This window comes from Equus przewalskii, chromosome 32 (assembly GCF_037783145.1).
Source record: "Equus przewalskii isolate Varuska chromosome 32, EquPr2, whole genome shotgun sequence".
Classification (NCBI taxonomy): domain Eukaryota; kingdom Metazoa; phylum Chordata; class Mammalia; order Perissodactyla; family Equidae; genus Equus; species Equus przewalskii.
This window is the reverse complement of record NC_091862.1, coordinates 6,390,313-6,407,635: the sequence shown is the minus strand read 5'-3', so window position 1 is coordinate 6,407,635 and position 17,323 is coordinate 6,390,313. Positions and strand designations below refer to the sequence as shown.

Here is a 17,323-nt window from a genome sequence, read left to right as displayed (position 1 = left end):
TGGAAAGGCAGCCTCATTTTTAGGATATACATATAAATATTATCTATTAAGCAAAAATTAAAAGTATTCATGTGAAATTATGGGACCATCAGGCATCCAAGTTAACCTATTTTTCTTTTTTTTACTTCAGTATTATGCAACGATAACTGGTGATTGTAAGAGAATAAAATATCCTCTGAACAAAGCAATACACAGTTATGTTCAGTCTACTGTGTTTACCATAGCAAGAGAAAGAACATATATTTTTAGAAAGATTATTTAATACAAAGCACTAAAATAAAAATATTTTAGTTTTACCTGGTTATTTTTGGATGGATTTTGAGAAAATACCAAATACTCTATTTCACTGCCATATTAAACAAACAGTTTCACTATTTTTTGTAATACAGTCTCTTTCCAAAGGGAAAAAATATCCCAAAGAAACGAACAATTTAATTTTCAAAATTTATTTGTGGGCTCAGATAAGACAAACACAAAAGCAAATACCATATTTTAAAACTTCCTAGAAAATCCAAAGAGAATTGTTCTATTTAATTTTTTAGATTCCTAATGATTTAATCTAGCCATGCCCCAAGAAAAGTGAGTAAGTGTTTATGGTAAGAATATCTGAATAGGGTATGAGGAACCATATACATATATCTACACTAGAAACTTACAGATTTTATGCCCCAATTAAGACCAGCAAATAAACTGAGAAGAGTCTGCAAGGAAAGTCAAAAGAAGTGGAAATCATATCTTTATTTTAATTATCATTTATAAAGTTAATACAAAATAAAATGTCTCTAAGTACTAGAGAAAAGCAAATAATAGAGCAGGACAATTTTACATTTTCATTAAATTGAAAATGGGCAGGAGAGCTGATTCACTTAGAATCAACCCAACAACACATTTACGTCATTGACTCTAAAGTGTTGAAATACTCACTGAAACATAAAATTAATTGTCATCTTTCTCTTCTACACTCAGAATTTCCCCCACTTTGAAAATATCTATTATTTCACTAGCCCAAAGACCAGAAATCTAATCGCTTTTACCATTCCATTGCAACCACTGGTCTAACCCCATTCTCGGCAGCTTTGGAAATAACACTGCCCACCTGGTCTGATAAAGCATCAAGGGGAAGCTGAAAAGAGATGCCCCTTATTGAGAAAGCAGTCTTCCTTGGGACTCTCACATCCTACATATCTTACTGGGTATGTCAAGACTGCAAACCTGGCTGCTTTTTATGTGGGCCATTTCTCAGGGTCACTTTTGCAGACGTGAGATAAGGAGGGGATGCTAACAGAGACACGGATTTCTGAAAGAGGAAGGAAAAGGCCCACAGGTTGGGTTTAGGAATATGAAAACCTCCCTGGGATCTGTGAGTGAATGCTCTCACCCTAATAAGGAGGGAGAAAAATAAGGGTCCGCACTGTCCTGCCAACTAACGGGGCTGAGAGAAGAGAAAAGGATTGAAACAAGCTATACCAATGGTACCTTGGTTGCTGCTCATTGACTCTCCTCCATGCAGTGGAGGAAGGCATGTTATCATGACAATGGGGCAGCAAGGCCTTCTGCCCAGCAGAAAGGCAACGTGCATGTGGGTACTGAGTTGAGGACTCCTCTAAGCTATACAGTGCTGTCTATAATGATGACCTTGCCAGTGATGGTCTTTTGGAGGACCACCAACATTAGAAGTTCCTTTTGTTGAGCCCCAAGTGGGTAGCTGCTTGAAACTAATAGTAAATGTGTCTTGCTTGTTGACACGGAGCAGCTGTCTCCCGCTACACTACCTGATCCCTGTCTTCTCCCCTCCTCTGACCTCATGCTTTAAGGAGAAAGATGATTGCATGGATCCAAGGTCTTCCTGTCCCCAAGTGGTACTGAAAGCCATACACACCAGTCCTGGGATGATGGGGAAGAGAGAGACTCAAACTGTTATGGCTTTGTTGGATACAGCAACCCAAGTTACCATACTACCAGTTCCCATGGAGGGAAAGGACACTGAATTCAACTGATGGGGTTTGGTGCTTCTCAGTTGGTAAGAGAAGCTAAAGTAACCTTGTGGGAGGAGCCCTTTGGTCTTATTAAATGTGCTCTTGTTGTGGGTTCCATATCCGATTGTATAATAAGAATTTATGTGCTACATGTCTGCATTCCACAGTTCCTATAAGTGTCAGAAGAGGTTTTAATGTTCAGGAACTGCTGCCCTATAGAGAGGGCATTTCCAAATACAATAGCATCACCTTCTTGATGGAGCCAGAATGTCCATCCCACCCTCCCCCCTCTTTTTCTTTAAACAAGTAGCTATTAATGTGCAACTAAGCTTTTATGGAAAATGAACACCAGACATCTTCATTTTCATGTGCATCTATTAAGACTCAGTGATTAATGAGGTGGGAAGGCCCCAACAGACCCTAGTCAAATGGAAAAAGTATATTCAAGAATGCAGCTGGTCTGGCCCTAGCACCATCTTAGTTTTACATGAAAAAAATGGAAGCTATACCTTTGGGGGAAACTATGTTCCCCACTCCACCACCTGAAAAAAAGCTTCTGGTTCAATACAACTCACAGATTTCTTTCAATGACTGGGCCTAGTTCACTGATGGTTTGGCTAAGCTAAGCTGATGGTTCCTCTGAACAGCAGCAGCCATCCAACCCCAATGACAGCTCAGGAAGACTGTGTTAAGGACCAGAGAGCACAATGGTCTGAATTGAAAGATGTCACTCTTGTCTTAGGCAGTGCTCCTAAGGCCCAGGCATTTTATATTTTTACAGACCTTTAGACTACTGCCAATGGCCTAGCTGTCTGTCTGGTCTGCCATTTGAAAGACTATAGACAGGCAGATTAATAACACCCCTCTGTAGGGCCACAAACTGTGGAAATAAATCATGGCTGCCTATCAGTCTGGGTCACCGACGTAAAGCCCCTGATAAGAGTTCATTCTCTGATGAGACCAATTGGAATCAAGCTGTTGTTCAAGCCTGTGCTGACCAGATTACTGCCATCACTACCGGGATCCCTCATTATACCAGATGTGGCAGTTTATCTACCATCATGGACAGGGCACAAAGCAAGCATGTTTCTGATGCAGAGGCTACAACTGCATATGAGATTTGCAACTCCTGCCAAAAGTTGGCTTGTTTGTCTTATAATGAAGGAGGTCATGGTTGCCTTGTCCACTCCTAGCATACTGACTACATCAGACCTTTGACTCTTATTTTGAGATAACCATAATGACTTACCACTATCAACACTTTTTTCAGGTGACTGTCCAATCACTGACTTTGGCCACTCCACTGTGGCTCTTGAAACTAAACTGCCATATTTTTAGCTTTCCATACTATCTTTAGTCTGATAATGGTGTGTCTTTTGCCATAAAGACCACTCAACGATGGCCAATAGCAAAAGTGATCAATGGACATTTATGACCCTTACCATCCTCAAGTTGCTGGCATCATTGAGAGGTAAAATAAGACTTAAATAATTAACTCAAAAAGGTTTCTGACTCTACCTCTCTCACGTCCTCTTGGTCTACACATCTTAGTAAGCTATATAGCCATCCCCAGAAAGATTAGGGAGTTACATAGACGTATTTTGAAAATTCGAGAGTAAAATTTGTAAAAATGATCTTTTCTCACTTACACCTGGCCCTTCTAGACAAAAGGTTTTGATACAAGTGGGGGATGATTGAAGAAAAGATCAAGTTATAGCTACTGGAAAGGGACATACCAATTTCATGACTGTGAGGGAAAGCAACAAACCTGGCAACTGGGAGGGGGTCACTTCAAATCCTAGAAGGTATGAGGGAGTGTGATTAACGCTCTTTTAGTCCCCTATATCCAGTGCTTCACCCTGGCAAACAGTCATATGATCCATGTGAGTGGCAGCAGCAGTGACTGGCAATCTGGCTCACTGACCCACTTCTGAGCTTGTCATCCCCATCCATGGGCTACAAAACAGAAAAAGTCACGTGGACATGTCTGGTCCTGAACTATTCTGCTGTGTCTGATGCCATCAGCAGCAGCTCCAAAACATGGACCTTCCCCTCATACCTGTGCAAACTCCCAGACTGGCACAACCTTGTTTCAATCTGACTGATACAGATTCACAGGCTTGTCCTAATACCGAAGCAGCCCTATGTTGTGCCATGTACGGCAATCAGGGCTGCAGCTACTCAGAAAACTGTCTATGTGGTTTCATCAAACCAGTGTAATGGTGATCCAAATTAAGTATAGCAGCAAATTCCAAACTAGAGTGACTTATCCTCTCTAGGGGAGAGTGGGCCATGGAATGGCTCTCCATTGGCCATGAGGGTTGCTTTCTGGACCATCTATTGCCCCTTGTTATTATTGGCAATGACACCAAAGATCAGCAAGTCATTCCAAACTTCCTTGTATGAATCATAATAGATAACAGACTTGACTTAGACTGTCTTAGTTAAGACCTACTGGTCTCCACCTGGGGTTTATATACAGTAGGCTAAGTCAGAGACTCTGGGCAAGGGGGCAGATGGATGGAGTCAATATTACAAGATGGCCTCCTCCTGCTGCTTGGGATCCTATTGATCACAGCCTGAATTAAATGCTGTATGAGACAAGTTGAACAGATTTGGTCCCGGTATCTGCTGACCCAATTAATCAGAATGACCATGGAGTGGAATACTCATGTGAAAATTTATCACAAGCTAAGATAATGTGGGGAAAGCTGTTGGTTATTGGGAGAGAGAGTTTTATCTGCGCTTCTTATATTCCCCTGCATGTCTTGCTGAGTGGACAAGGAATGCATGGCCCTGACTTCCCTTTTATCTGGGCCAATTCTCATGGTTGTTTATGCATCCAGTAACCCTAAAAAACGAGGAAATGTCTATCCCCAGACAAAGAGAAGGTTTGCTTACTGCTTGCTATAAAAGTGGAGGATTCTTCAAGCTTAATAAATGGTTCTCATCTGCAATGCAAACCCACTGAATGCATAGTATCCATCTGGGCCATATGACATCACCCTGTGGAATTTGGGGGCAAAAAAAACCTGGCATAAATATGATAATATTTATGCAATTTGCTGTGCCACAAGTAATGAAGTCCTTTGTCTCTGACTCATGAGTCTCATTTCTTCTGCTAGCATTCATCGTACATTAACAGGCTAACTTATTAGTTTGTAAGCAGAGTAAAAATCAATTCCTAGGCCCAACATGCTTATCTCTGGCTTGAACTACCTATGACACCTGATATAAAGCCCAGTTCAGGCAACCATCCTCATACTTAATGTTCAATGAAGTTACATAGATGTCCTAAAGTTGAAGCTACTCATCCGAAATTCTTTGATGGAAGCAAGAGGAAACCATTAACATATGAAACCAGGATCATTTCTCTATCTTTTAGAACCTAAATCTATGGGTTCTCCTGTGGGAACTCCATATGTAACAGGAATTCTTCACTTCAGTTCCAGTTCTCCCACAGCAAAACCCTATGAAGGGGGCTGTTACTACCACCTCCCTACATTATTGTGTGGAGAAGAAATATTAAGTGTATGAGATATTGTTATACTCTAACTTAGGGGCAAGGCTGATCTAACACATGGCCTGGATGGGAAAGGAAGTGAATAAGGAGTGCTACGAGTCACGGGCAATATATTTTTTTATTCCAAGCTTGATTTTCAAAAGTACCATCAAACAATAAGCCTACCATCATGCAGCAGAAAAATGGCTAGAAGACCATTATTTATTTCAGGGATTCAGAGATTAAAAGGATTCAGGGAATAAAAAGAGTTGAGAAATATTATTTTATTTTCCCTTGTCAAAACTCCGACAAAAGCAAATTATTTAGGGTTCAAAATTCACCTTCCGAAATTCAATAAAAACTCAAATGTCACCAAGTGCTTTGTATATGACTACAAAAGCTTTGTATATTAGCTATTACTTATTGTTAAAACCAATTAAAAAAAGAACTTGAGAAAGAGGACAAAATAACAATTTAGAAGCAGAATTATAAAAATCAACATTAAACTACTTCAGAGCTATGTCCAGACTTCTAGTTGAGTAAGTATCAAACATGACAGTAAATATTCTAGATCTACCCCTTTGTAATGTGTACGATTAAAACAAACTGTGCTAAAAATTAGGAAAATTCAAATTGCTTCAGAAAGCAATTTCATATTCGCTTGTCTCCACAATTCATTAAAAATAAAACTAAATGGTTTTTGAGAACAACCACGGACATGAATTTGATGGATGACCATTTCTCCGCCCCGCTGTGAGCCATGAGGAAAAGGTAGACATGTTTATTCATAATGTTCTGTATCCTCATGGATAAGTGACACTTTAGGCATGTCCTCTTATTTAATTACATGGAGGCAGAATAAACGCATGATGCAAAGACACTGCTGGAGTTGTGCTTGATTACTGTAAACAGATACCAGTATTTCAGAACCACTCATGATTTTAAAAAAAAGGCTAAACTTTAAATCTATCTTATAAATAACATGAAAGAACATCTTTAGAACAATTATGAAAAAAATCCAACTTCCTGTCTTTGTTTTAGAACTGGACTTTTCTATCATCCAGGGTCTTCGTCTGGCAAGATTGAGGAGGAGGAACACTCCAGAAGGAGGACTGGATGGATGACATCAGAGCCGGTCAAACACTAAAAGCATGAAAACAAATCTATTTTTCCCATTAAAAATAAAAACATAAAACCCTCAGAATAATTAAAATGAATTCCTACCCAAATTAAATTGCCTTGAAGTTTTCAGTGCAAGCTTTAGGCATTACAGACACTCCTTGACTGTGGCCTGCCAGGTTTCCTCAATCAATCATGCAGTGGCCTAAAATTAAATTGAAATGATTGGATCAAGGAAAATCAGATTTTTTAACATTTAGTTTCAGTAATGTGATTATGAAGCTTTTAGTGATATTGTAATTACTTTGAAGCTTTGAGCATATGTTTCTACGGAGAGTATTCCATGGAGAAAAGCTGCATTAGGGAAACAAGTAAATACAGATCCCAATGAAGCAAAATACATTTGTTGTAAAGTTAAAAGAAAAGGGAGGAAAGAGCCAATGTGTCCGAGTGATCTATACTCTAAACACTCTGCACAGAGCAACCACTTTAAAATCCCAGCTCATTCCAGAATTAAAGTAAGATGATGGCCTCCCTCTAAGGGCATCATTGGAGAAGCAACAATGAAAACAACAGTAAAGGACAACTGAAAAAGAGAAAAAGTCATCATCCTGTGCTAGCTCCAATTTATGCACAGAAAAATGTGACAGACTTAAAATCTCTCTCCTAAAATTAATGAATCATCTTCTCAGAATATGAAACATTTTAATATACTTAGTATATGCCAAAAATCAAACCATATAATTGCTACCCCTATTTGTTAATTCTTTCATCCATCTCAACACTTACTAGGATTATGCTGGGCTTGGGGGCCACAAAGATAAACGAGATGAGGCCCCACCCTCAAGGTCAATATCAGTAGAGACTGGATTCTTCCAAGAAGGTGTCCGGAACCTCAGAAACAGGAAGGGAGATTAGAGAAGACAAAAAGACAAGACAATGGTCTCCTCTCCTTTGATTCATAGTCACTCATTCAACAATTATTTAGCAAGCACAAGCATAATTCTTCCATCAAGAATGAGGCAGGTAAGTAAACATACAACATTAAAATAAAGTGAGATTAGGTCTTTAAACTTTAGCAGGAAAACGATTCCATCAAAATAACCTGACGTACGTAAACCTTTTGAAAGATTTGTTTATTCTGTCCTTTCAAAGCATAGCTAATGATCCTAACACCGAAAGATCCTAAGTAGGAAGCAGTGCAATAGACTCAGAGTGTTTAATTTAGCTACTGCCAATTTTCTTTATTCTTTTAATTTGAATTCACTTCTCACTTTCAGCCACAGGCACCACTGCTCCCTACCGTCTTAGAGGAGCCCCGATTCCCCAAGTTCTTTCTGACCGCTGCAGGCATTTACTTTACGTTTGCTTCCTGTGCCCGAATGGGCCTTAGAAGCCAACACAGAGCGTGCATTTGTTGCAGACATGCTGTTCTTTATTAAATCGAGATAGACCAGACTAGTACTGTCATACTTTCTGTGTTAACCACAAGCAAATGAGTGAGATTTAACTTGGCCCTGCTGCCAAAGCTATCTTTCTAAAAATAAATCTGACCATGCGTGTTGCTAGCATTAAGACCAAGTGGTTCCTCACTACTCACAGAGCAAAACTGGAACTCTCCAGCAAGGCATAGAAAACTGTCACGGCTACACCCCGACCCCCTGCATCCTGGTCCCTCATCACTTCCTCCTGCAAGCTCCTTATGCTCTAGTCTTGTCAACTACTTCTCCTTCTCCAACACACTGGCTGCTTACAAGCCCCCAGGCCTTGCTCTGTGTGGAATGCCCTTTCTTTATTTGCTGACTCAGGAGACCACTGAGCCCTGAAGGTCCAGCTCCAATACCACCTCTGCTCTGGAGCTTCCCCTGCTTTATCCCATAATTAAACATGCTTCCATTATAGCTTCTGTTATTGCTGACCATTATTTTGCAAGTGCACACAGCATCTTGACTAAATTTTGATTCCTCATTTAGCTATGCAGGCTTGATGCCTATCACAGGGGGGAGAGTCTCAATAAATGTTTGTTGAATTTAACACTTATTTTCTTACTTATTTTTTCCGTAACCTTTTTCTTTTCTTACAAATCAAATTCTGCAGCTATTTTAAAAATGTATTCCATGTTTCCCTTAAGAGTTTCTCCTAACTGCACTAACAATGTATAATGCAATATTTTCCAAATCTTTCTGCTAAAACTGCCTCATGAAAACCAAATTCCACACTGACATCTTTAAAACAAAAAATTAAGCTACACAATTTCATTCTCTTTTGTCCTTAATAACTTTACTAGAATTTATTTAAAATTTCTAACTCTAATTTTCAACCAGACCAGATTACTTATTATTTATGAAGGGCAGGTCAATGTCAAACGACTCCACAGGAGCATGAGGTGTCTTACGTTCATAGTAACTGGCAAATAAGAAATCAAAATGTACATAAATGATCATTTGCTCCTGCTTGCCTGATCACGTGTTGTTGCATGAAGGCATATTTCCTGTCAAAAGCATAACAAAGCTTTCCCTGCTCTACAGGATACAAATGAGCAACCTGGTACAGCAAATTACCCAGCCGTAATTCACCATTTCAGTCCTGGAGTGTAGCCACATGTTCTTTTGCCACCTGGGAAAACTACCTTGAAAAGTGAGTTATGTCCTTGGCCAGCCTTACCAACTAGTCCACAAAATAAATATTAGCTTCCTCACGTGGAACAGCACTGCACTGCCTTTAAATGACCTCAGAAAAGGCAAAATCAGGTGGTATCACTGTTCACTCAAAGCCGTATATCGGTTATCCTTAGTTCATAATGAGACGCTTCAAAACCAGCTTTGAGATGGTGAAAGCCTTGATGGTAACTGTGGTGGGCTGAATAGGACCTCCTCCAAACGGCCAGGTCTTAGTCCCTGAAACCTGTGAATGCAAAATTCTATGGCAAAAAGGACTTTGCAGATGTGATTAAGTGAAGGATCTTGAGATGGGAGACCATCCTGGCAGCCCCTAAAGATGATCACAGGTGTTCTTATAAGAGGAAGGCAGAGGGAGGTTTGACTACAGTTAAGGAGAAGGCAATGTGATCGCAGAAACAGAGACTGGAGTGAAGCGGCCAGGAGCCAAGGAGGAGCCTGAAAGTGGAAGAGGACTCTCCACTGGAGCTTCCAGAAGAAACGAACCCTGCAGACACCCTGATTTTAGCCCCTAAACTCACTTTGGACTTGTGACCTCCAAAACTGTAAGAGAATAAATTTGTGTTGTTTTAAGCCACCAAATGACTGGTAATTCGTTACAGCAAAAGTAGGAAACTAACACAGTGACTAACTGAGCCGTGCCTCAAAAGTGTCTAATATTACTGAAAAAAGGTAGTGAAATTGTGGTGCTAATGTGTGTTTTCCAGAAAACACTCCTTTTACAACCAGGACATGAAATTACTCGATGCTACCACTAGTAGTTTGTTTGATGTAATTTTTCACAAAAGTATAATCAGTTCTACAAATATTACAATGGTGATACATTTGTCCTATCCTTAAGATTGTGTTTATAACATTTATTGCATTTCTGTATTTGCAAACTATTATATACTTAATGTTGAAGATCTGAAAAACACAGCAAACCACAATGCAAAAAAATCCCACAATCCAAAGATAACGATTTTGGGGTAAGATAATAAACTTCCTGAAATTTTTACACATATAAATGGCATCTAATGCTATCTAGTTTTCAGTTATGGTAACTAAGCTCCTACATTAATAGTTAAAAAAAATCTTTCTTAACTATTAAAGAATTCACACATATTTATTAGTCTTAGTTCATTAATGTTAATCACTCTTTTATCATTGCTTGAGGACAAAAAAAAACTACATCACCACCAGAAGCCAGACCTCAAATGACATCACCACCCCTTCTCTAACTTTACCAGCATAATTTGCATTCTATTGGGCATAAAATGATTAAATTGCCTGCAGAAGCCAGAAGGCATTTTTCAAACAAATTTATACACGAAGAATTGTGACAACCACGACTGGATCCAATAGAGAAGTTCCTTAGATGTTAGCCCCAAATAAAAACTATTTCAGAACTTCTTCCTTACCCCCAAAATAGAGTTATAAAATGTGCTGCAGTACCCAGTAATTGCCAGGGTATAAAGGCAAGCATATACACCTAGTGTAAAACTCCAGTATCATACACTGAGAATAGGATTATTTGGTGACTTCCTTGAAATCAAGCTGATGGAAAAAAAAAATCAATACATTTGATAGAAAGTTTGCACGTAGTGAGAAATCACAGTTGCTACAGACATACACAAAAATGGACAAGAAAGAAGGAAGAGGGGCCGACCCGGTAACGTAGCAGTTAAGGTTCACATGCTCCACTTCAGCCAGCCCAGGTTCGTGGGTTCAAATCCTAGGTGCAGACCTACACACCGCTCATCAAGCCATGCTGTGGCGGCAGCCCACATACAAAAATAGAGGAAGATTGGCACAGATGTTAGCTCAGGGACAATCTTCCTCACCTAAAAAAAAAGAAAGAAAGAAAGAAGAAAACTCTAGAGAGACCCACAATAAAGGAAGAAATCACCCTACCTACCACTGGCAGGGCATTTCAGCAATTCCTAAATGAACAAGAATGGGAAGGAAATACGAGAGCTCCACTATATACTATTTTCTGTTTGCATCATATAATTAGGTCTAAATTGACGACATGGTAAAACACATACAATTCCTATCGGATACTATTAATTCAGGCATCTTCATTTAAAAACATCTTTAGATACTGTCACACAGAAAGACCCAAACTTGGTGAATGGCTACTGATTAGGGCAGTCTACATTTGTGGTCAGCAGCTCAGATAAGCGACAGCTCACAGAATGCTGCCTCAGGTGTGCTACAGTCTGTACCTCTCACTACCGGAGGACAGCCCAGAGAGCTGGAGAGGACAAGCCAGAGTTCAAGGGTAGAGAGAAGCATGCTAGAGCAAGAATTCTTCCTCTTAAATCATTAGTTCTCCAGGCAGTAGACCTAACTGTTGCCGGATCCTCCAGCCAACCCAAAGTCTTCACTCGCCAAAACTCTGGCTCAGGGAAAAAAATTTCATCAGGACCAGATTCCTTTGAAAGCAAAATACATAAGCTGCAGCTACAAATAGTTTTACTGCCAACAGCTCCCTGATGGGGGAGCCATGGTGGCTCCCCGTCTGTCTGCTGAGTCAGGCCACTCCCTTCACGACCCCCAGAAACACTTTACAACCAACAGTCAAGCCCTGTAGAAACCTGAGTGGAAGCAAGGCAAGAGCTCACCTCTTAATTATTCAGACGACAGCTGCTCCTGGAAGCAGAAGAAGGAATGTTAAAATCCCAGCTTCTGAGAAAGTCAAGGAATGTGGGGAAGAACAAAAAAGGGAAGAGAAAAGGCAGAGTGCAGGTGGATGCTAAAACCACAGGTTGGTCTCAGAACCACAGACATTACAAACTCTCAGTCCTATTTCCCTGAGTTATTAACACAGACGGAGTTTCAGGGGTCTACTTCCTATCTTTCCACATTCTGGAAACTGGATCTACCCTAATAAGAAACTTAAAAAATCACTATGTAGTTACAAATGACTTCATCTCAGGTCATCCTTATTTATGCACTGAAAATCCAAAAACATTTACTAATAGCAATAACTGGTGTGTCTATCAATTATATAAATAAATAACGAAAATGTCCCAATTGGAATACCAATATTAGTTTCCTAATCACTATTTTTTTCCTAATTTGATGAGGGTGGGGGTGGGGATTTGATGGAGAGGTAAGGTTGCTATATATTGTACACAGAGATTTTTCTCTTCCAACGTTATGGACTCTAATGTTACTTTTTATGGAGGACCATATTCAAGTCTTACAGTAAAAGTGAATTGGAGAAATCATCAAGAACACATCAATACTCGTAAAATGACAAATATTTGTCCAAGGATGGTCTCAATACATAGCCAGGCATATAAGTTACCCAGATATTACAAAGGAAGCAACTGTACTCTGCACCATTCCAGGTCATTCAGCAGCTCTAGCTATGACAACACTGTTCTCTCCATTTAGAAAACAAAGTATAAATAGAAACCTAAGCATCATGTGCCAGTAGCAGAGGAGACACAAATTATTTTTGAAACACAAATAAATGTAAAACTTTAGTAACATGAAAAAAAAGTGTGCCTGTCCATGAGAGACAGTAATACATTCTATAAAAATAAGAATTAAAAAAAATATGGCCCTTGATCAGAGATGAGTTAATGACATCTGAGACTAATGTCACCATTCCCACTCCACGACCATCCTACCGCTCTCAGTGGAAGATCACCTCCCACTTGAGAGAAAAAAGAAGCCATTAATGGGTACCTGGACTTCTTAGCAGTATTGTATTACACTATGGCTCTCCATTACAGCCAGAGACGTCTTTCTAAAACATAATGGGTTCATAAGGCTCTTCTATAAACAATGGTTCAATTCCTCCTCGCCACCAAATTAGAAGCCACTCTCCTGGACATTGCTCCCATATGGTGCCCTTCTAGTCTGGGGCCAGCCTACTCCTCTGGCCTTGGCCTCACTACATGCCCTTCGTTCCATTCTTCCCTCTCCTCTCCATGCCTCAGCTCATGTCTCTCCCTCCATCTAGAATGTTGCCTTCATCTACATAATTCCCACGTGTCCTTCAGGGTAACTCAGATGGCTCCTCTGGAAACAGAGGAGCTCAGGCTCTATTCGCTGCCCTCTCCAGGGCTTCCCTGTATAAATACATCATGGTACTTACCATTTAGGATTGCAATCTTTATTCTTCTGTACACCTTCTACCCTATGAGCAAGGATCTGACAAATCGTAGTTGCTAAAATCTGGGTTGATTTTAAAGGAGGAGCTAACTGCTTCAGATTGAGAAGTGTAAGAGGTGACACACAGGTCACTTCATATAATGAAGAAAACGTCATATAATGTTGGTGTCATTTGAAATGGATCTTGAAGGATGAATAGAAGTGTCCATGTGTACTACAGAGAGGAAGGGCATTTAAATCTAAGAGAATAACATTCAAAAGAAAAGAGACATGAACAATCATTTGTGTGTGTCAGTGTGTGTGTTTTCCTATCTACACTTGTCTTTCTAACTGCTCTGCTTCTGTTGGGGAGAGGGTGGAATCCTTACCCCAAACATATGTCTTATCAGTCCAACTAGATCACAGACTCATCTGGGAGAAACACCCTCTTATATTTCTCTGTGTCCCTTCCCACAGGCGATATATACACACACCACCCACCTGGATGCGCCCTCCCACCACCCAGTACCACCTGATCCAGTACCTTAGGAAGAATTGACCCTGAAGTCATTAGTATGAATTGAAATACTTATTGATCTAAGGAAGAAAGTTTTCTATTTAGTGAAAACAGATGTTTGAACCAGCCTGGTGGAAGTCCCCCATAATTAGGACACTTAGGACTGGGGGAAATAGTCATCTTACTGCAATTCCTTTTAACCAAGATCCTCTCCTACAGGGTGAAATAAACAAGCCAGGAAGGTGAGCTGCAACATAAATCAGCGGCTGTCACATAAATCTCTTTCTTTAATACTACAAAACTTAAGAGAGAAACCATTCAGATTACTACAAAGAAACATTTAAAATGAGCTCATTAAATGCAAATTAAAACAGAAACACTGAATAAGCACTGGGCCACAATTAAAGCCTGAAGAAACAGCAGGTAGGAAACAATTTCCATTGATCAAAGAACTAAGAGCTACCCGAATAAAGTATTCTACACTGTAACTGCTTTCATGAATATGAAGCATTTCCAAGTAAAGAGAACTTTTTTTTTTTTGCATTTTTCAAAGAAGCTTTGGAGGTAGAAATGGATTTGCATATCTTAATACAAAGTACTTTCATTGTATCATTTTCAAGCAACGAAGCTATGAGGTTTCAAAAAAATGCAGACTTCAAAAAAAATCCTTAGAAAGAGTTCCAAAATTGAAAAGGGCGTAAGGTCATCATTTTAGAGCCTTTGGCCCCAAAGAAGAACTGTACATAATTACATGAAATCTTCTACACCAAAATTTAGTAGAATTTCTTTGTGACACAATTGTATCTCATCATCAACAGAAGCTTTTCGAGCCTACCCCGGGTACTTAGACAAGGGGTTACTTTTCATCTAAAATTATTGAAATGGCAGGGCAAGTAGCAGTACATAGTATATTCAACTAGAAATATAAACTCTAAGACTGTAAAATTCACCACATACAAGCTTTAAAACAAATATGTAGATTTGTGGGCAAATAATAAAGTCAGACTGTACTTTCCTGATGGCAGGGGATTTTTTCCTGTTTTATTCACTGGTGTGTCCCTGGCACCTGGAGCAGTAGCAGGCACACAGTAGGTGCTCAATTTATTGGATCTGCTTTTGTGAAAATAAAGCACCATAAAATGAAAAGTGGGAGGGTTTTTTCTTTGTGAATTCATTTTAAAAACTAAAATATATTGTTCTTTTATCTATCAGAAAGGCAAAAGTAAAAATATTTTTTGGTACACAGTGGGGAAATGGGCACGCTTATAAACACTCTCAGGAGGGCAGGGCCACCAAGGACAGTTGTACAACTTGTACACTGCCCAAAGGCACTAAACCTAGGGTGAGGCTGAGGAGGAGAGGGGAAACCCAGGAAGTGTTCTGCTGGGGAAAGCTGAGTCAGTCCTGGGGAGGACGTCTTTTTGTAATTTTTCAGTCCCAGGGGCAGGGCAGCTCTTTGCTACTTTGTTGTGGTAGACATGACTACATAATAGGGTAATTTATTTTAGAACAATTTGTAAATACCTAGCAATAACAAAAATCTACAAACCCTTCCACTAATATATCCACCCAGGCGCCGTCTCCAAGGCCTAGTGGTTAAGTTTGGCATGCTTTGTTTCGGCGGCCTGGGTTTGGTTCCCAGGCATGGACCTACACCATTCAGCAGCAGCCATGCTGTAGCAACAACCCACATACAAGTAGAGGAAGATTGGCACAGGTGTTAGCTCAAGGTGACTCTTCCTCAGCAAAAAAAAAGCCAAAATAAAATAAAATATCCACCCAGAAATAGTAATAAGATTTTTACTTTACATATATGCTTACACATGTACATAAAATGATATGGACACATACATTCCTGATGATAGCAATTGTCTGTAAACATCCTGAATGCTAATTTATTGGAGAGTGCTTGCATAATTTGTGTACATCCATAAAATAAAAGACTAGGAATTACTGTGTGGTGGATCTGTACACACAGATATGTAAGTTTTATAAGAGACGTTCAGTTAAACAAGGTACAAGAGAGATTATGTTCTGAGCATTTTTTTAAAAAAAATTCAATCAAAAATCTTTTTAAAGAATAAGACATTGAATTTGAATTTCAATACTGGCAACACTGTTAAATGCATATATCCATGCACTTTAATATCTGATACTACTCAAATACCTAACCCAGTTCTGTAGGATGTTTAGAATATACCATAAAGATCGCTACTAAAATTCAATTTTAAACACAAAGAATTGCTAATTTTAAAAAAGGGAGAAATAAATTTTAACAGAGGTGCCCCAAATTACATTTTTCTAAGCTGAATTTTCTGAAGCTTTTCTATTCTGCTTTATGTTATTGTGGACTCCTTGTCCATACGTCTCACAAAGTCATAGTTTTTCACAGACTTCAATTAGATTATGTTTCTGTAGCTGTCTGGGTCAGGACATTTAACATATCAATCATAATCCAAGTGGGAAATGTAAGTGCTTCTGAAACAGTCTTTGTGCCAAGAAGGAATCCTGGGTTTTAAGAAAGTAAAAGGAAGGTAATTTTATTGGGAGTGAGATACAGTCAATTCCCTTTGGTCCTATTCTACCAAGAAATCCATTTTTTGTTTTTCCTCAAAAGTGATCGAAGATTCAAATAAAGTGGAAGAGTTTACCATTTGCATTAAAGAGGGTATAGCATTTAAAGAGAGCACAGGTTCTGAGAGGCACAGATGTCTTTAACAGAAAAAAACTGTCCCCAGATATATATTTATATTATATTACATAACTGGGGAGAGATTATAATGCCTTTCCTGGCTCCAAAGCTCAGTCACAGAAACAAGAAACTCACCACTCTAAGACATCCCTTCAATTGCTTCCACTTTCACTAACCTTTAGCACTGTTCAACACAACAAGTCCAAAATCGGCAATTAATATTTTTATTAAAATAGGCCCACCAACAGAATCAGGCAATACAACCAGTTGTATAAAATAATGTATTGCACATTGTCCACATGGTTTTTATATGTAAGGTACTTTTCTTGGGAGGGGGCATGGATTTAATTATTTATGTTGTAATACACATTTATTTGCACTATGTAAAATGATAGCTGGAGTAGGAGAAAGACAGCCTTTTAAGATCTATCTTATATGCTCCACGTCATTACCAGATTTTATCTAATCGTCAGATCCAAAGATCATACTCTTCCTTCTTATGTCCCTAAATCCCAAATAAAAACTAAACTTCTTAAACATATTTCATCCTAATAAGTTATTTATTTAATCATTTATTACATAATTAGAATTATGATGATTTTTAGATCTTAAGTTCCTGTCTTCTTTACACAGCTTTACCATAAATTTGTTCCTTTTAAAATGATTCATGCACTACATTAACTTGAATTAAAATAAGATTTGTGCAGTTGTCTTTAAAACAAGGTACAGACCATTTTTTCCTATAAAATA

The 17,323-nt window shown here is 39.0% G+C and overlaps 1 protein-coding gene and 1 long non-coding RNA gene across 9 annotated transcripts in view; both read right to left on the bottom strand.

Moving 5' to 3' along the window:
- PRKN (parkin RBR E3 ubiquitin protein ligase) overlaps positions 1–17,323 on the bottom strand; it is a 1,214,117-nt gene that overhangs the window by 1,195,248 nt on the left and 1,546 nt on the right. The window contains exon 2 of one of the 8 annotated variants that reach the window (XM_070603186.1): positions 10,924–11,098. The exons of the other annotated variants lie outside the window; for them this stretch is intronic. The gene's annotated coding sequence lies outside the window, so the exon portion shown is untranslated. The remainder of the gene's footprint in view (positions 1–10,923; positions 11,099–17,323) is intronic. 8 annotated transcript variants of the gene reach the window in all.
- On the bottom strand, positions 5,599–7,522 carry LOC103555324 (uncharacterized). The gene is made up of 3 exons (XR_545986.2): positions 7,387–7,522; positions 6,703–6,802; positions 5,599–6,621 (listed from the first exon to the last, which is right to left on the bottom strand). It is a non-coding gene; the product is annotated as an uncharacterized lncRNA (long non-coding RNA).